This window comes from Giraffa tippelskirchi, chromosome 8 (genome assembly GCF_054371585.1).
Source record: "Giraffa tippelskirchi isolate mGirTip1 chromosome 8, T2T-mGirTip1v1.2.pri, whole genome shotgun sequence".
Lineage (NCBI taxonomy): Eukaryota > Metazoa > Chordata > Mammalia > Artiodactyla > Giraffidae > Giraffa > Giraffa tippelskirchi.
Window position 1 is genome coordinate 162,113,915 of NC_137282.1, and position 21,371 is coordinate 162,135,285.

The window sequence follows — 21,371 nt, forward strand, 5'->3', positions numbered from 1 at the left end:
ACCGTGAACTCCTGCTCCGACGTCACCCCAAAAGCAAAGCCTTCTGACTTCCAGGACCGAATGAGTCACCGCAGCCACTCGGCGCTTACCTCTGCGGACTCTGTTCTGTCCACTCTTATCTCCCACCCCCGTTTCTAGACTACGACCTTCTCCCAGATCGCATCTTCAAGTTTGACTCTCCAGCCCCCACACTATACCTCCAAAACAGGGTTTTTATTCTGTGAATTGGAATCCCGGCGTCCACAGCAAAGCCTCTGACACCCAATACAGCTCTGATTTCATTATCTTACGCCTTGACAACAGCATCGCCAAGTTCCGCTCATTCTCAACCCGTCCAGGCGCTCCCCTTGACCGCCCAGCCAATTCTCTCTCCCCCTCCAAACGCTAGCGCCTCTTCACCTTTCACTGAACGTGTTATTTGCTACATCGGCTTATCGCCTCTCTGGCACACAAATTCATCAGCGGTAGTTGTAAGCTCCTTGAAGGCAAGGACTAGCACCCTGTAACCCTCCAAGTCTCAAAGCGGTGGTCGCCCACCTATGCCGGTGGTCACAGACTTGCTGGAGGTGGTTCAGAGTCACACAAACCCAATAAAACACGAATAAGAAAAGAGGGACCCTCAGTATAAAATGAACACACACATCTTAACTAGAAACCTCTATACAGTCACAGACCGAAATAAAGCCTCCACTGTTACCGAGGAGAGGGGAGGAAGACAGGAGGCTGTGAAGACATCCCCAACTTCTACGCAGATTTGGAGCTAGTCCATTTGATACACATGCGACCCTAACACAAGGAGACTTCCCTCACTGTGGGGAAAAAGGGAGGGGGGATTACAGCATTAAACAAAAAGGTAACTCCCAAAAGCTGATGTATACGGACCTTCAATCCTGATGACCTGGATTATTTATGCTGCTGTGACCAGCATAAATATTAAGAGTAACCGCTAGGTAGAAGTCACCTCGGTAACAAACCAGGAGTAAGCAAGCCATTCCCCTAAGCTCATCTCTCTCTCTCCTCCCATGATTAGCCGGTTTCCATCTTAATTTAAGAACAAGGCAGAGGAGACCTGTACTGAAGTACCAACTAGTGACTGAGAAATTGAGGTCAGCTGTCCACTCTGTTCCTCTCATCCACCTAAAACACCCCTGGTTTATTTAATACTGTTTATGTATTTCACCTCATTAGTTCAATCTGTCTTACTTTTAAGCAAATTCTACTCTTCACTCACTTTTTAAATATAAACATTTTAACGGTGCTCATAACAGAAGCAAATATGTCCAAGATCATTTAATGGCTTTGAATTTATACCACCTTTTATCAAAAAGTGAAGTTTTGCAGTAGTTACCATGACCACGTGTGTGGGTGCTGTGAAAGCACTTTCTCGGTGAATTGAGAATAAAAGTGCAATCACATCCCCTAAACACATCAAGGAAGATACCCACATTGTGCCAAAAATACACGCGGCACAACACTTTGTACTAGTGAAATATACAAATCTTAAAGATTACCGAAATGTCGAGAAGGAAGAAGATGGACACGTGTGATTAAAAAACATATCTACCGGTTCTAAGCTTCAATTCTTACCTGAGGTGAGTGTGTGGTGGAGACCGGTAGACATCAGCTAACTCCTTTTCCAAATTTATACGGACAAGGGGTAATCGAAAGTCGGCACCACTCAAGACTCTTCTGATCAGGAGTAAAAGCCACTCCGCATCTTGGCAGAACAATGGCTAATATCTTAAATTAGAAGTTCTTCCCTTTCCCCACTCGACATCCCAACCAATCACTTCTTCCATTCTCCCAAGAATCTGCATTTCATCTGCATTTGAATCCCAAGTCTCCCGAAAGGAGATGGGGGATGGGACAGGAAAGACAAAAGAAGCCAAGCTCTAGCAACCACTGCTGTCAGAGTTGGAGGCATTTTAAGGTTGCGTGGCTTGGAAAAGGGCCGATAATGATCCCCTTCATTATGCACCCCCAAAGCAAACTCTATCTTGGCTACCTCCACCAAAACCTAAAATTTAACTGTAGTTTTTATCAAGAAGTGAGCTAAGTTGGTTGGTTTGTGCATACTGAGACCAAAGAGAAGTTAAATGCCATTCTTGTTATAGAGTATTCATCCATAAAACTTGGGGAAATTCCTATCTCAATCACTCAAAAGAAAGTAAGACAATTTCAGGCCTTACAAAGCAAAACAGAGAAACACAGGAAACTCGTAAAATGAATTCAGGTGCTAGGCCCTTCTCTGAATTTAGAGCCAACCAAGTCTGCCCTGAAAGCTTGAATTGCATACCAGTGGCCCCTACTTTTCTAGATAACCGGCAACCTCTGATTGCTGATTTCAGCTGCTGTTTCCCTCCCTGGCCAGATCGTCAGGTTCCCCATTTCAACCAGCAACTTCTCCCCGCCTACGTCCATCTTCGTTCCAGGTTTTATTCTCTCTTTTGTGTGGGAACAAGTGCCTAATCTAGCTGCCACATTGCTGTTTCCTGGCCAAATGCTATGACTATTTGATCTCTTTGCCCTAGCGATAGCAGTTCTGAGACTTCTTCACATTTGACTTCACCAATTTCCTCTTAGGCTGAGGTTCCACCATTGGTCAAACCTCATCAACTTACAGTCAAGGGTTATTTTCTTCCTCAACTAGATTTAGTGTTTAACCACAATTCCTTTTTATCTTTAAGCCAAAGCTGATTCTACCAAAAGAATCCTTGTTATATGTCTTTGGTATCTTTCTTTGATGGAAGCAATTGATCAAGACTAATAAAATTTCTCATTTGTAACTTTGTACATTGTTCCACCTTCTGGAAGGAGAACAGAACTAAAATTCATAACGAGTAAACAGCCTCGAGACACTGCCTTGACATTTGGTTGATTTTATACCAGGGCAGTAACTAATTCATTTTAGATTCCTGAAAAAAAACATCAAATGTAAATGTTCCCTGAATTATTGTGATGTCTGGGTCATTATGTTTGTCATTCAGGGGAGACCATCCCAGTAATCTTATTACCTTCTGGCCTTTTCTAGAGAGAAAGAGATTATCAATAAGAGCAAGTAGGCACAGATGAGTACATACAGTCTGACTGGTAACACCCAGTGCAAAGGAAGCAGTGGAACTCAGAACATGCTAAGGAACAGAGCAGGTGGGGGCTGAAACCTAAAGCAAAGAGTAAATGAATTTGAAAATAAAGCTCAGACCACACCCGCAAACAGAAACATGTACTGGGGCTTGATTTTTTTCAGTCACTAGTATTGCCCAGTGCAGAGGTTCGCAAATTGTGGTCCCCTGACGAGTAGCAACAGAGTCACCTTGAAACTTATTAGAAGGACAAGTTCTCTACCACCAACCTCCTACTGGCACCTAGCAATCTGTTTAACAAGTTCTCCAGGCGATTCTGATGCACACTGAAGTTTGAGAAGAACTGGTTTAGAATAGTTTTCTTTGTGGTGGTGGTGGTTTTTTATTTTTATTTTTAATCAAGCTGCAGATTTCAAACCAGTAGTGTGGATCTTTAGATTATTTTAGTAGATCTTGATTAGCATTTTGAAGTGAGACAAGATGGAATGGATAGAATGGAATGGACTTGGAAAAGGAATAAGAGCGCATCCATACTCCACTGGGGGACTGTGTTGTTGTGTAGTCACTAAGTCATGTCCAGCTCTTGCGACCCCATGGACTGTAGCCCACCAGGCTCCTCTGTCCATGGGATTTCCCAGGCAGGAATTCTGGAGTGGGTTGCCATTTCTTTCTCCAGGGGATCTTCCCAGGAGACTATTGTTTCCACTAAATATACACATATCTTTAAAATATAGATAAATACATATATGTTTATATATATGTATATACACACATATGGGTATATATACACCCACATTCATACATATGTATATTATTATACATTAGGTCATAATGTAAAAGACATTTCTTACACTTGATCAGGACCAAAAAATTTGAAAACCACTGTTTGGCAGATGAATAACAAACCCCTGCAAAGTTGGATTGTTAATTATATATGAATGGTGTAGCCAAAGTACTCTAAAACCATTTTCTTAATGATCCCCTTTTTACAGAACAAATTATTTCTCCATAAATGCTACAAAGGTGTTCGGACCAGGCTCCTTTCTGAATTAACATGTATTCTAGAGTAATATATTTTGAACTAATGAGGATTTATAGTGTACATTTTAGGCCTTCTCTTTCCAAAGAATGTAAAAGCATTTCCAAAGAATATCCCTAGCAGACTGTGCAAAGTGAATACAGTTTAATTTGGTAAACAGCAATATTAAAAAAATGAATAAATACAAACAAAAAGGACTTGCCCTGCGCCAGAAACTGTTACAAGCCCTTTGCAAATATTAACCTCTTTCATTCAATAGCACCTAATAAAAATTATAGCTAACATTTACAAGGAAGCCTCAAGAAGCACATCTTTCCATAAATCACCTTTTGGAATAGGCACAATGATTGTCCCCAGTCCTGGAAAGTGGGGACACTAGAATTTACACTCAGGTCTGGGTAACTCTGCTTCCCAGGTGAGGCAGCGGTAAAGAATCTGCCTACCAGTGGAGGAGACGCAGGAGACTCGAGTTCAATGCCTGGGTCAGGAAGATCCCTTGGAGAAAGACATGGCAACAACTCCAGGGTTCTTGAATGGAGAATCCCATGGACAGAGGAGCCTGGCAGGCTACAGTCCATGGGGCCGCAAAGAGTCGGACGCGACTGAGCACAACAGCAACAGCTGGGTAACTCTGCTGTCCTGAGCTCCGTCCTTCATTCATTCATTCAGTAAATATTTATTGATGACTTATTGTGTGCCAGGGGGCTTCCTGGTGGCTCAGATGGGAAAGAATCTGCCTGCAATTCAGGGTTCAATCCTTGAGTTGGAAAGAGCCCCTGGAGAAGGGAATGGCAACCCACTCCAGTTTTCTTGCTTGGAGAATTGCATGGACAGAGGAGCTTGGCGGGCTAAAGTCTACGGGGTCACAAAGAGTTGGACACAACTGAGCAACTAAGCACACGTTGTGTGCCAGGCTCCTTGCTAATCAGTGTATATACAATCATCCCTACTCTCAAGCAGCTAATCATCTATTGCAAAAGACAGGCATTACATTGTCAGGAGAAACTGTGGTTATAGAATCAAGGAAAATTGCAGGAAGCTGTGAGCACACATAGCCTGGCCATGAGTCTGGTCAGCTACTTCCCCACAGTGTCCATCACCCCACGGACACTCCAGACACGCCAGACACCAGAAGAGCAGGATCACAGAAAAGGTATTTTCAAATAATTTGAAATCAAATCGCATCGAAGTAGCCATCATGGGAGGAATCAACATTTTGACTTGCACACAATTGCTTTATAGTTTAGCCTTTATTTTATTTTATTTTTTTAAAAAAAAACAACTTTATTTACAGTTGAAAACTTAAAACACAAAATTTTGGGTTCTGAATCTGTGATGCTTCCAAGGTCTCTTGATCAAATGGGGCAGCAGCCAGCAGGGAAGCCAACACAGGGGCCAATCTAGGTTATCTTACTCAAGAGTGTCACATTGAGCAAGGGAAGGCCTGCAGTGGCAGAGGTGGAGGGTCTGATTCAGTCTCCCTCTGGACTACATCTCCCCACACTGTGAGATCACCACAGGCAGCTTGGGTTTATTGTTGGGCCCTGTGGGAACATTCTCAATCTTTCTCATCACCAAAAGTCCATCAATGATTTTTCCAAACACCACGTGCTTCCCATCTAGCCAATCACACTTAGAGCAGGTGATGAAAAACTGGCAGCCATTTGTGCTGGGACCGCTGTTTGCCATGGAAAGAAGGCCGGGAGCTGAGTGTCTAAGCTTAAAATTTTCATCTGTGAATGGCCCCCGGTAGATACTGGCAACTCCGGTACCATCTCCATTAACAAAATCTCCACCCTGAATCATGAAATCTTTTATGACCCTGTGGAAGGTGCTCCCCTTGTATCCTATCGGAACCCCATCTTTTCTAAAATTCTCCGCCGTCTTAGGCACAACGTCTGCAAAGAGCTCAATCTTCATACGACCAACTTCCTGCAACCGGCGAGAGACGTTCAGAAACCCCAGTCCAAGCCCGTGAAGGCCTCACCGAGGGAACCCTCGGGCCCCCATGCCAATTGGTCTCTCTCACCTCCGCCTCCTAGTTTAGCCTTTAAAAATGAAATATTAGACATTCTAAATGACTTAAAGAATAATTTTAATTAACCTGTGTGCCCACTCCCCAGCTTAAGAATATTTCCTTATTCTAGCCAATACTTGAAGACACTGGAATAATTTATGGAAGGTGGGAAGTATACCATATTTTGTTAGTATTCACAACTTGTTTAGGACCTCCCAGGTGGCGCTAGTGGTAAGGAACCCACCTGCCAGTGCAGGTTAGGTGTAAGAGACCTAGATTCCATCCCTGGGTTGGGATGATCCCCTGGAGGCGGGCACAGCAACCCACTCCACTATTCTTGCCTGGAGAATCCCACGGACAAAGGAGCCTGGTGGGCTGCAGCGCACGGGGTCGCAAAGAGTCAGACTTGAGTGAAGCGACTTAGCACGCATGCAGCTGTTTTTTATAAAGTTTTTTTTTTTTAATCATGAATTTAGATTTACAGAAAAATTGCAAAGATAGTATGGAGATTCCCACATATTCCCCACTGCATTTCCCCTGTTACTGTTTTTATTATTTATTTATTTCTTGGCCGCATCTTGTGGCATACAGGGTCTTAGTTCCCCAACGGGAGACTGAACCTGTGTCCCACGCACTGGGAGCCCGGAGCCTTAACCACTAGACTGCCAGGGAAGTCCCTCCCCTATTATTAATACCTCACATCAGCATGGCACACCTGTCACAATTAATGAGCCAACACTGATACATTTTTGTTAACTAAGGTCTTTATTTCGATTTCCCTAGCTTTTCCTAATGTCCCTTTTCTGTTCCAGGATCTCATTCAAGTCCCTGCATACATTTAGTGATTGTATCCCCTTAGGCTGTGACAGTTTCACAGATTTTTGTCCTTGTTTCTGATGATCTTGGCATTTTTGAAGAGTCTTGGTTGGATATTGTGTAAAATGGCCCTCAAATGGGATTTGTCTGATGTTTTCCTCACAGTTAGACTGGGTTATGTGTTTTGAAGAGGAGACCACAGAGGTAAAATGCCTTTCTCATCATATCAAAAGTACAGACCTTCAACACAACTTCTCACTGCTGATGTTAACCTTGATCATCTGGTTAACAGAGGGCTCGGCAGGCTTCCCCAGTAAAGTCACTTCCCCCACCCCGCCCTTTCAGTTCTGCCTGTTTGGGAAGGAGTTACGATGGGCAGCACACACGCAATAAGCAAGGACCCATCCTCCTCCTCGAAGGCAGGATATCTACAAAAATTACCTGGAATTCTTCTGCACAGAGTTCTCCCATACTTACTAACTTATTCAGTCATTTCTTTGGTCATGAACTCCCAGATATTTGTTTTGCACTCAGGGTTGTAATACACACTTCCTTACTCGTAGTGTTATTCTGGTCGGTCCAGCTTGGGCCACTTGGAGCTCTTTTTAGCTCCTGTGCCAGATCACTGTGGGATGGGTGTGTGCGCGTGGGTGTGTGCGCGTGGGTGTGTGCGCGTGGGTGTGCGCATGTGCTTCTTTACTTCCTGACGTTGCTCCAGGCTCAATGTGTATAGGTTCCACCCCAGTTCTAGAACCAGCCATTTCTCCAAGAAGAATCATTAATAGGAAGCAAGGTCTGGGTGCCAGGTATGTGCATTACTACTGGGACTTTTTTGCGTTTTGATTAGGTGGTAACAAAGCTAACGAGCTACGAATCTAAAGGATGAACTAGGTAAGAAGATGGTGGAGATGGCCCCGGGCTGAGGGAAGAATGTGTGCAGAGGTCTAGATGTGGAAGGAGCAGGTCTTTGAGAACCCAAAAAGAGCTCCTGGGGCTGGAATGCAGAGAACCGGAAGAGGAACACAGAATGGAATTAGCAGTCAGGCAAGTCTGGGGGGTCATGAAAATGCCCTGGGCGTCTGAGCAATGATCTGATCCGAATTTTTGAAAAGCTTGGCTCCGTGAAGAACAGGTGGTTGGGGCAAAGTAGTTAGGGAATGATTAACCTATTGCCTTAACTTCAATGCTTATTTTTTAGGTATCAGATTATTTCCAAATAAATTTTGGTGAATGCTTTGCTGACACCAAGCGCATGTCCAGCCTGATCTGAGGTGGTGAACAGTGCCTTTAGGAGAAGTGGCCGCAGTAGACATCTTTTCTTGATTTTAATTACTGGGGAAAATTTTCACTATTAAGAATGATATTTGTTAAAGAATTATTATAGGCATCTTTAACCAGATTAAGGAAATTCCTTTCTAATACTAATTTTCTAAACTTTTTAAATGAAGTTGTGAATGGATATTGAATTTTATCATCTGTTGAAATGATCATATGATTTCATCTCTTCATTTTATAAACATGTTGACTTACACTAATTATTCTTAATTTTAAATCAATTTTCTCTTTCTAGAATAAACCAAAACTTTGGATTGGATGCATTATGCTTTTTATAAATTGCTAATTTTGTTATGCTAATTATGTGGATTATAAATCCATGTTCATGAGAAAGGTTGGCCTGAAATGGTCCTTTCACATGTTCTTGTCAGGTTTTGATGGCAAGGTTATGCATATCTCATAAGAGGAGCTGACATGCACTTCTTCCTTTCCAGTTTCTAGTTTCTGTATAAATGCCATTATTTCTTCTTTTATCATCTGTATGCATGTGCTTGTAAAGTCATCTGTTCTGCAGTATTCTTGTTGAAAGGCTTTAAGTTATAGATTCAAATTTATTAATGAAGGAATATTCAGGTTTTCTATTTCTTCTTATGTCAATTTACCCATTTATCGAAATCTTCACATTTAATGGCATAAAATTGTTCAGAAGATTTCAATATTGTTAGGATCAGTCTATTTTTCATTTTTCACATTTTGTGTGACTGCCCTCCTTTTATTGGTCTTGCCAGAGCTGTATTAATTTATTAGTCTTTTGAAAATACCGACTTTGGACTTCGTTGATTCTGTTTGGATATCAGAGAATCTATTCTCTGTTCTATTTCATTATGCTCTTTCCATTATTATCTCCTTTTCACTTTGAGTTTTATTTGTTATTATTTTTATAATTTCTTTAAATGCCTTTGTTCATTGACTTTTAGTCTTTCTAAATGCATGTCTTTAAACCTATAAATTCCTCTGCATCCCAAAAGTCTTGATATTTTACATTTTCATTAAGTTCAAAATTGATTTCCACTTCCACTGTGTTTTCTTCTTTGACTTAAGGGTTATTAGAAGTATGTTTTTAGTCTTAAAATATAGAAATTTTCTAGGTTTTTTATTGTTATTTGATTTCCAGTTTAATGTCATTGTAGTCAAAGAACATAATCTGTAGAATTTCAATCCCTTGAATTTGGATATATGTTATAATGAATTTTATATATGAATATATATTCAGGTTTAGTATTTATGTTTTTCAAATAATCTATCAGGATAGGTGTGTTAAAATTTCTTAATATGATTATGAATCTGTTTTTATATCTTTTTAGTCCAGTTATTTTTTGCTTTACATGTTTTGGAGCTATTTACTAGGTACTGCTGCTGCTGCTAAGTCGCTTCAGTCATGTCCGACTCTGTGAGACCCCATAGACAGCAGCTCACCAGGCTCCGCCGTCCCTGGGATTTTCCAGGCAAGAGTACTGGAGTGGGGTGCCATTGCCTTCTCCTTTACTAGGTACATACAAGTGTAAACTGTTATATCCAGTTACTAAATGAAGCATTTTATCGTTATAAAGATACTAATCATGCTTTTGACTTTATGTCTATTTTGGTTTATGTTAAGATACCTATAACTGACTTTTAAAAATTTATGTTTATATGCTAGATAAATCTTTCTCCATCTTTGTATTTTTAAATTTTCTGTATCCTTATGTTTTAGATATGTCTCTTATAAGTAGCAATTTTATCTTTAAACTCCATATGACACCTTTAAGTCTTTTAATGGGGGAGTTTAGTCCATTTACATTTAAGTAATTACTAATATGTGTAGTTTTGATTCTACAATGTCATGTAGGTTTTTCTGTTTACCCTGCCTGTTCTGTGTTTCTTTTCTTTTCCTCTTCATTGATTTGTTTCAGACTGAGCCCTTTAAAAATAATTATTCTATCTTTTTTCTTCTTCTTACCTCACAAGCCATATGTTCTTTTACAAATTCTATAGTGGTAACCCTAGAACTTATAATATGTATCTTTCTCTTAAATAAGTGTAACAGTAATATTACTCTTTTATATAGCCAACATTTATTTAGATTCACCCAATGTATTTAACCTTTTTAACTGCCCATCATTTTTTACTGTATTTCTAATTTACTGTCTGGAACCATTTTCCTTCTGCTTGAAGAATAATTAATATTTTACTTGTTGAAGATTGCTGCTGATGAATTCTCTCATTTTTGTTTCTCTGAGCATATCTGTCTTATGTTTATGGAAGACTATGTCACTTAGTATAAAATTCAAGGTTGGCAATTTTCTTTTTCTTTTTTTATAATTAAATCATCAAGGGATTTCCCCCTGGTGGTCCAGTGGATTTCCCTGGTGGTCCAGTGGTCTGAGCTCCCAATGTGCTGGGGGTCTGGATTTGATCCCTGGTTAGGGAACTAGATCCCACATGCCACTACCAAGACCTGGGATAGCCAACAATAAGTAGTAAATAAAATAAATATTTTTTTAAACCCCCAAAGCAACAACAAAAAATCACCAAGCTTTCCGCACAGCATTATTAAGATATTATTGACATATAATACCATGTTTCAAACTGTGGTGTTGGAGAAGACTCTTGAGAGTCCGTTGGACAGCAAGGAGATCAAACCAGTCAATCCTAAAGGAAATAAACCCTGAATATTCATTGGAAGGACTGAAGCTGAGGCTCCAATACTTTGGCCTCCTGAGACGAAGAGCCAACTCACTGGGAAAGACCCTAATGCTGGGCAAGATTGAAGACAGGAGGAGAAGGGGATGGCAGAGGATGAGATGATTAGATAGCATCATCAACTCAAAGGACACGAACTTGAGCAAACTCCGGGAGATCATGGAGGAAGAGGAGCCTGGCGTGCTGCAGTCCATGGGGTCGAAGAGTTGGACATGACTTAGCAACGAACAACAACAAATTGTGTAGACTTAAGGTGTACAACGTGATGATTATATATATATATATACACACACATACACACACACATATATATGGCAAAGTGATTAACACTATAAAGTTAGTTGACACCTCTGTCACCTCTCGTGAGTACATTTTGTGTGTGTGTGGTTAGAACATTTCAGATCTACTCTTACAACTTTAAAGTATATATTATACTGTTACTAAATATAGTGACCTTACTCTATATTAGAGCCCCAAAACTTATTCCTTTTTTAACTGGAAGTTGAAATCGTTAAGATTAATTGGTTCTGGTGAGGTCTCAGTTTGAGTACAAACACTTGGCCATTAATCAATATATGAGGTTCATAAATGGTATGTAGTAGGCATGTATAAGCCTAGTGACTCTTAATTTATGTGTATTCAGTATTAAGAACATACAAAAATGTACACTGGTCTAACATTACATGTGTGTGTGTGTGCTCAGTCCTTTCCAACTCTTTGCGACCCCGTGGACTGTAGCTGGCCAGGCTCCTCTGTCCATGGGATTTCCCAGGCAAGGATACTGGAGTGGTTGCCATTTCCATCTCCAGAGGATCTCCCTGACAAGGAATGGAACCCACTTCTCCTGCATTGGCAGGTGTATTCTTTACCACCTGGGAAGCCCAACTATAGTTAGCAACTACGATCACTGTAGTTTACATTAGATCCTCAGAGCTTATCCATCTTATCCTGGAAAGTTTTTTCTACCAGTGTTTACCTTTCATGGAACACTGAGCAGGAGATGTTTTTCCTTGAGTATATAGGTTGTGATGTATCCACCTGAGGTCAGTTCATTTGGGTAAAAGATTGTTTCAACCCCAGGATGGCTGACTAACTTCAGGAGAAGAAGCAATAGACTTGCTTTTGGGAGTAGAGGTAAAACGAACTTCATCAGTTCAAGGAAAGTTATTGCCAAAGTCCTAAAATTTCTAAAAGGAAAAGGTCAATGCATTCTTTTAGCTTAAGCACTAAGATATACAAAGTTATGAAAAAGAAAAAGCTGAGAATAACTTTAATGTCTAATAAATTGACTAAATAAATTGTGGTATATTTACATAATAAAGTATTACATGTCCCTAAAGAATAAGATTTTTACAAAAGATTGGGAAATGCATATGTCTTAATATTAAGCAAAAGAACCTGAACACAATGCATAAAATATCTCTACAAGGATGCACATATCAAAAATTTTAAAAACTGAAAATATTAATATGTTAGGGAGGAGAACTGGATAATAGAGGAGCAGAGGTCACAAAAGACTCATCACTGAGCTTTAAATTATGTGAATGTACTACTTATTAAAAATTGAATAAGTAAAATGAAGAAAGAGGAAATACGCAATATAATTTCAACTCTGCAAAATGGACACAGAAAAATATCTAGCAGGAACTACACTAAAGCAGCAATATGATTCTCTCTGGAATTACAGGGCTTTTATGTCTGTGTTTTCCAGAGTTTTTTGCAAACAATATTATTTTTAATGAAAATAAATTTATTTGAAAAGATATGGAAAATATGAAACATTTAAATTTAGGAAACCTATTTTTAAAATGTTTAAAAGATCTATAACCAAGTTTTTCCATAAAGTCATCATCTGGGAGGATTTTAATATGTTTATTATACATGAATAAAATTTATGCAATATTCTTGCCTGGAAAATCCCATGGACGGAGGAACCTGGTAGGCTACAGTCCATGGGGTTGCAAAGAGTTGGACACAACTGAGCAACTTCACTTTCACTTTTTCTTCAAAAGTTATATGGAAAATAGAGTCCTCTTTCCATCAGTAGAAAGACAGTCTTGCACTTAAAGAGTGAGGCGTATTGTGGGAGCGGAGAGAGCTGAATTCTCGTGGTGGATGTGCGGTGGTCACGTGTCCTGGGACAAGCAATTTAACTTCTGAGAGTCAAATGATTTTCAATTCTAAAACGAAGGCCTGGGGCTAGGTTAGGGTTTCCAAGTATCTGGGGTAACATGGCCCTGTAACACTTTCAAAAATATTGTGGAAATCAGTATCAGTTTGCCACCTTCCTGTCTGAGTATGAAAAGTCACTGCGGCTGCTGCTGCTGCTAAGTCGCTTCAGTTGTGTCCGACTCTGTGCGACCCCATCAACAGCAAAACCCACAACTGCCACCCTCCACCATGCATCATCACCGTTGTTAATAAAATAAAAGACTTTTAACTTACTTTTAACTTACACAAAGTAGGAGTGTGATAACTACAAAGTACAGGGTGATTCTGGGTTTTTTCATCTAATTAATTAGTTTTGGCTACACCAGGCTTGCGTAATTCTGTAAATTGTATTATTTAGTTTTACAAAAAAATGTTATCAAAATGTTTTCTCCTTTTCTTGCAGTGTTGTGCTTGGGAATCATTAATTAATTTAGATGAAGACCATTTCAACTCTCAGTTCAGGTTACTCTGTCAGTCGTATCCGACTGCAACCCCATGAACCGCAGCACGCCAGGCTTCCCTGTCCGTCACCACCTCCCGGGGCTTATTCAAACTCATGTCCATTGAGTCAGTGATGCCACCCAACCATCTCATCCTCTGTCGTCCCTTCTCCTCCTGCCTTCAATCTTTCCCAGCATCAGAGTCTTTTCCAAGGAGTCAGCTCTTTGGTGGCCAAAGTATTGGAGCTTCAGCTTCATCATCAGTCCTTCAAATGAACACCCAGGACTGATCTCCTTTAGGATGGACTGGTTGGATCTCCTTGCAGTCCAAGGGACTCTCAAGAGTCTCCTCCAACACCACAGTTCAAAAGCATCGATTCTTCGGTGCTCAGCTTTCTTTATAATCCAACTCTCACATCCATACATGACTACTGGAAAAACCATAGCTTTGACTAGATGGACCTTTGCTGGCAAAGTAATGTCTCTGCTTTTTAATATACTGTCTAGGTTGGTCATAAGTTTTCTTCCAAGGAGCAAGCATCTTTTAATTTCATGGCTGCAGTCACCATCTGCAGTGATTTTAGAGCCCAAGAAAATAAAGTCTCTCACTGTTTCCACTGTTTCCCCATCTATTTGCCATAAAGTGATAAGACTGGATGCCATGATCTTAGTTTTCTGAATGTTGAGCTTTAAGCCAACTTTTTCACTCTCCTCTTTCACTTTCATCAAGAGGCTCTTTAGTTCTTTTTCTTTCGCTGTCTGCCATAAGGGTGGTGTCATTTGCATATCTGAGGTTATTGATATTTCTCCTGGCAATCTTGATTCCAGCTTGTGCTTCATCCACCCAGCATTTTGCATGATGTACTCTGCATGTAAGTTAAAAAAGCAGGGTGACAATATACAGCCTTGACGTACTCCTTTCCCAATTTGGAACCAGTCTGTTGTTCCATGTCCAGTTCTAACTGTTGCTTCCTGACCTGCATACAGATTTCTCAGGAGGCAGGTCAGGTGGTCTGGTTTTCCCATCTCTTTAAGAATTTTCCACAGTTCATTGTGATCCACACAGTCAAAGGCTTTGGCGTAGTCAATAAAGCAGAAGCAGACATTTTTCTAGAACTCTTTTGCTTTTTCGATGGTCCAGCGTATGCTGGCAATTTGATCTCTGGTTCCTTTGCCTTTTCTAAATCCAGCTTGAACATCTGGGGTTCATGGTTCATGTACTGTTGAAGCCTGGCTTGGAGAATTTTGAGCATTACTTTGCTAGCATGTGAGATGAGTGCAATTGTGTGGTAGTTTGAACACTCTTTGGCATTGCCTTTCTTTGGGATTGGAATGAAAGCTGACCTTCTCCAGTCCTGTGGCCACTGCTGAGTTTTCCAAATTTGCTGGCATATCGAGTGCAGCACTTTCACAGCATCATCTTTCAGGATTTGAAATAGCTCAAATGGAATTCCATCACCTCACTAGCTTTGTCCGTAGTGATGCTTCCTAAGGCCCACTTGACTTCACATTCCAGGATGTCTGGCTCTAGGTGAGTGATCAAACCATTGTGGTTATCTGGGTCATGAAGATCTTTTTTGTACAGTTCTTCTGTGTATTCTTGCTACCTCTTCTTAACATCTTCTGCTTCTGTTAGGTCCATACAATTTCTGTCCTTTTTTTGTGCCCATCTTTGCATGAAATGTTCCCTTGGTATCTCTAATTTTGAACTCTGCATTCAAATGGGTATATCTTTCCCTTTCTCCTTTGACCTTAGCTTCTCTTCTTTTCTCAGCTATTTGTAAGGCCTCCTCAGACAACCATTTTGCCTTTTTTTTGCACTTCTTTTTCTTGGGGATGGTCTTGATCACTGCCTCCTGTACAATGTCATGAACCTCCGTCCATAGTTCTTCAGGCACTCTGTCTATCAGATATAATCCCTTGATCTATTTGTTGCTTCCACTGTATAATCGTAAAGGATTTGATTTAGGTCATACCTGAATGGTCTAGTGGTTTTCCCTACTGTCTTCAACTTAAGTCTGAATTTGACAATAAGGAGTTCATGATCTGAGCCACAGTCAGCTCCCAGTCTTGTTTTTGCTGACTGTATAGAGCTTCTCCATCTTTGGCTGCAAAGAATATAATCAATCATCTGATTTCAGTATTGACCGTTTGGTGATGTCCTTGTGTAGAGTCTTCTCTTGTGTTGTTGGAAGAGGGTATTTGCTATGACCAGTGCATTCTCTTGGCAAAATTCTATTAGCCCTTGCCCTGATTCATTCTGTACTCCAAAGCCAAATTTGCCTGTTACTCCATTATCTCTTGACTTCCTACCTTTGCATTCCAGTCCCCTATAATGAAAAGGACATCTTTTTTGGTTGTTCGTTCTAGAAGTGTGTTAGTTTTTTGGGTGTTCGTTCTACAGTCTAGTCAAGGCTATGGTTTTTCCAGTGGTCATGTATGGATGTGAGAGTTGGACGGTGAAGAAAGCTGAGCGCCGCAGAATTGATGCTTTTGAACTGTGGTGTTGGAGAAGACTCTTGAGAGTCCCTTGGACTGCAAGGAGATCCAATCAATCCATCCTAAAGGAGATCAATCCTGGGTGTTGTTTGGAAAGACTGATGTTGAAGCTGAAACTCCAATACTTTGGCCACTTCATGCGAAGAGTTGACTCATTGGAAAAGACCCTAATGCTGGGTAGGATTGGGGGCGGGAGGAGAAGGGGACGACAGAGGATGAGATGGTTGGATGGCATCACTGACTCGATGGACATGGGTTTGGGTGGACTCCGGGAGTTGGTGATGGACAGAGAGGCCTGGCGTGCTGCAATTCATGGGGTCGCAAAGAGTCGGATACGACTGAGTGACTGAACTGAACTGAAATACAGAAATAGGCAACAAACTTAAGTCTGAGCTTATAATCTATACATTTATTCTTGTCAATGGATCATGGCTACAGTGGTGTTCCAAAACGATCACTGATGGTCACATAGAGCTCACAAAGCTAAGGCTCTCTTCAGTCATCAAACAGGCATCACAGTTTCATTTTTCAGTACACACTGATGCCAAGAACTGGCCTGCACACATGATACTTCACTGGAAAGCACAATAAGCTATGAGGTAGGCAAAAGCAACTCCACTCTTTCTCAAAGAATCTGAAAGTGAATTCACATGGTTGACTGGACTGGAAATCAGGTATTCTTAATTTTAGAATCCATGTTCTTTTCATTTTCTCTATCAAATTCATTTGCTTCCTTTGAATATTATATTGTTCATAGATGATTTACATAATAACTCATTCCAAACCTCTGAGGGACATAAAAGATATTTGAGATCAATCCTTGCCCTCTAAGGAATTAAAAAATCTGACCAGAGATGCAAGATACAGACACACACACACACACATACAGATCGCTTACGACCCAGGCAACATGCAGTTGAGCTGAATGAGTGATGTGACTAATAAACACAGCAGTTGAAGGACTCCCCTGGCGGTCCAGTGGTTAGCGCTCAGTGCTTCCACTCCTGGACCTGGCTCGGTCCCTGTTGGGGAACTGAGATCCTGCAAGCCAGGTGGAGCAGCCAATAAATAAATAAAGTAATTGAACTTTAGAGGAAGGTAAAAACCACAGAACCAAATCAAAGGCTTGAGTTGGGCCTTTCATGGGCAAGAGGTGGAATAAGAATATTTATTTCAAGTGAGGAAACACTATGAACAAAAGCTCAGGAGGAAAATCAAATGCCCGTTCCAGGAAGCAGAGGAGTGCTGGGCTGCAGGAGCTGATAAAGTCAGAGACACAGCTTAGGTCCCATTGTGGAAGCCTAGCCTGTCAGCCTCGGGACCTGAAGCAGTGTGGTCGGCTGAAGGCTTCTGATCAGATGAAAGGACAGGCAAGTGGTGCCCTTGGAAGGTTCATCGGCAGTGGTTCGGGGAAGGAGGGTGTGCAGAGGAGTCAGAGGGAGAGGACAGCAGTTTACTGGAGACTCTAATGGGTCAGTGTGTGAACGCGAGGAAGGAAGAAAGAAAAATCAGGAGGAAGCCCAATTACAGGACCTGGTGATGGAGTCAACATGAGGGGTGATGAGGAGGGAAGACAATAAAGTACCCAAAATTTTAAGCTTTCCTATTTACTAGGAGAATTGTGGTACCACAGGCAAAAATAGGGACAGAGCAAAAGTTTGGGATAAAATAAAGAAATTTAATTTTAGGTATAAATTTTGGGAGGCAGCTTAACATGACAGACGTGAGTTCATATTTTATTTCTGTGATGTTGGAAAAACCTGCAGAAATCAAGTTTTTGTGCCTCCCTCTTTCCCAATTTCCCGCTAGGTAAAGTGAAGGCGGTAAAACCCACCTCTCGGATGGTTCCGAGGGTAAAAAATGACATTTCATTTCAAAGCACCAGTGGTGGCCTGTGGTGTATATGATCAATAAAATGCCTTTCATTTTTGCTATTGCCAGGCCTTATTATGGTGCTGATGAATAAAGTTGACAGTCATTATTAATGGCTGACACAATGAATTTGATGTGTCAGTGGAAGCATCCAGTAGGTAATCCGAGTGGAGAGGTTGGAACTAAATGAACGTTCAGACTGGAGAGTCGTCTGTTCAAACTGATAGCTGACGCTTGAAGGAGGATTCGTTCTTTAGCAAACACGAAAGGACAAGGCGTGGCCTGAGTGCAGAATTTAGGGAACACCCGCAGTGGGCGGCTGTGCGAGGAAGAGGGAGCCTTCCTCAAGACAAAGGCCTAACCAGCGAGGGAGAGAGGAGAAACAGGATGCAGCCTTACAGAGCTCAGGACAGGGGTGAGGGCATCTCCTGGTGGTCCAGTGGCCAAGACGCCACGCTCCCGATGCAGGACCTGGGGTTCAATCCCTGGTCAGGGAACTGGATCCCCCATGCTGTACCAAGAGGTCACACGCACAGCGAAGACCCCGTGCAGCCAACAGGAAAAAAAGAGGGGGGTGATCTCAACAAAGAACTAGCGAACGTTTCCAAATGTGGTCAAAAAGGCAGGTACTGCTTAAATTCTTGAGCGATATCAAGAATTTGCATGACTATCAAGATCATTCGTGTTACATATGGAAAAAGAATCAGAAGATGAATGGATATATATGTAAATGTGTGTGTGTGCACATGTGTGCGTATATATAGAGAGAGAGAGAAAGAGAGAAAGGTATAAATGAATCACCTTGTACACCTGAAAATACAACATTGTAAATCAACTATAATATAAAATAAAAATTAAATTAAAAAGTAAAAAAAATAAATGTTTCTGTTAAATTTTAGGGATAGCCACTAATATAGTGGAAATAGAATATATTATTTCTATGAATTTGCCTGCAATGCAGGAGACCTGGGTTCGATCCCTGGGTCAGGAAGATCCCTTGAAGAAGGAAATGGCAACCCACTCCAGTATTCTTGCCTGGAGAATTCCATAGTCAGAGGAGCCTGGTGGGCTACAGTCCATGGAGTCACAGTCAGACATGATTGAGTGACTATCACTACTAATTCTAACTCAATGATGAATAAAAAAGGACAAAGATCAAATCTAACAGAAGATGGAAAAAAGTGGAGGCAGGTAAAAATGACGGCAACTAGAATTTTAAAAAAAGATCATATATGTTACAAATGATTTAACTACTAGGATATTTTTCAAGAGTACATATTTATCACCTTCATGGACAGACTTTCTAATTAGAGTAATCAAATATTAATTTAAGAGAGAGGAAGACTTTGTAATCAGCATATTAAAGTACTAGCCAGAGCAGTGCTATTTATGAAGATAATCTAATGACATTTTAATATACACATAAGAATAAAAATTGTTGGGAAATAACTCTTTAATATTCATCTACTCCTTCTTACAAATTACACTCTTCATTTGTTTAATAAACCCAGAGAACAAAGAGTCAACTTCAACCGTTCTTTGTTCAAATTTTCACAAATTCCAAGTGATAAATCTGATTGGGATTTTACTGTTTAGCATGTGGGTGAGTCCAAGAAACAAACGTCAAAGACCAAGTGCCTTGTCTGCCCTTCAGTACCTGTCTGTAGGTTTAAGAGATCTTACGGAGCTAAACACAGCTTCTGCAATGAAGACCTGTCAACTTTGTGGATTTAAGCTGCATTATGATTTCCATAGGTCTGAGAAAAATCAGAGCTGAGCATGGTCGCCAAGGCCCAACTGCTACAAGTACTTGGCATAAAGGCGTTGAGCAAAGGCTTCGCCAGCAAATAAAGCCAGGGACTCCATTCCATTCAACTGAAATGTATAAAGTTGATACAGTTGATTTATAAAAACGAGTTGGTTTACAAAATACAGGTGATACAAAGACACAGAAGAAATTTTCAGAGGGAAAAGGGGATAAGAAAATTGCAGCATGCAACAAGGATAAAATTATTACAGAGTAATCTGTTCCATTTGCTAAGCAAATTTGGCCCAAGTCTCCCAGTGGCCAGAGCAAACAGCAAAGAGGAAACCTACCAGTTAGGAAGTGAGCGCGCACTGCTGGTCAGAAGATTAAAAGGTTGTTTAGGAAAACCCACGGTTCCCCTGCATTCCCAGGGGGAGTTCTCCTGTGGGTCCTCACGAAGAGGAATCTGGCGACAGAGCGGACTGGGCTATCAATAAAGTCCCTAAGCTAAAAGTAAGGACACATTCCTGGGCTGGGTCTGATAGCACCCCTCTCTGTGCGCACAACTTGGTCAAGTTCATTCTACAAGGAGGCAAGTGCCTGTGATCTAAACACACAGTGCTCAGATGCCCAGACTTGATCCGAAGTTAAATTTGAGGGTATCCAGCAGAATGGATAATTTGCATACCCTTCAGGGAATTCTCAAACGTCATTTTTCAAAAAAATCACTACTTGCTAGAGGACTGGCCAGTAGAGAGCTCGAGCTTGGATTCCTTAGGCAGAGGCCAGAGCACGGGTGTCCTGTCAGATGGAGGGCAGGCAGGCACGCCTGGACCACTGCAGACCACGGGGAAGGACCAGGGTCTCTCGGGAAGGCAACCTGGTCCAGCTCGGCTCGCAGACAGACAGCACATGGTCTAGTGACTGTGGGCAAGTCACCAGCTGACTCCCTTGAACCTGCTTTCTCAGTTTAAAAGAATACTGATCTTTAAAAACATACATTCTTTTGGTTGACATGCATGTAAACCAGACAAGTAAGGGTTTTCAAAGAGTCTCTCATTTTGTCTGACTTGGTCCTTCCTGCCATAAGATGAGACAGGGCAGGATTAATCCTCATTTGATAGACAGCGGCCGAAAAAGGCAGAGGGGACAAAGGTCTCTTTGAGGGCTACGATTCCACGATCATCACCGTGAGACCTCTTCTCTCTGGCCTTCCAGGACCATAGCCTCGATTCTTGCAGCATCCTCCTGTGCCTCTTGCAACAGGCACCCCGAGGAGGCAGAGTCAGGGCGTTTGTCTGGAGAGCAGCACGCAGGTGCTTCGTGAGTATTATCCTGACCTCAGCCCACACTGCGCGCTTCACCTTTCCGGGTCTGTTTCCTCCTCCCCCACGTTGGATGAAAGCCTGTTGTTGGGACATGTGAATGTTGCAAGTTGTCATGCCAGCAGGCAAAAGAGACTGTGAGCTTTCAAGAGCCATGCAGACCTGTATTCGGAGGCGCTTCGGGCCCTCACATGGCCGGCCCTTCACGACCTTCGCCTTGGGAAGGACGGTCAGTTGATGTCCCTCCTGGTTCCCAGCCTGAGGGACAGTCATGGGGCGTTAGAGGAATTCTCAGGAGCCCCCAC

The 21,371-nt window shown here is 41.5% G+C and overlaps 1 protein-coding gene and 1 pseudogene across 2 annotated transcripts in view; both read right to left on the minus strand.

Moving 5' to 3' along the window:
• Positions 1-21,371, minus strand: part of CDYL (chromodomain Y like) — a 148,881-nt gene that overhangs the window by 98,173 nt on the left and 29,337 nt on the right. The window lies entirely within an intron of this gene.
• Positions 5,531-9,119, minus strand: LOC145517878 (peptidyl-prolyl cis-trans isomerase H pseudogene; annotated as a pseudogene). Its single transcript, XR_014062426.1, has one exon. The product of XR_014062426.1 is annotated as a peptidyl-prolyl cis-trans isomerase H pseudogene (transcript).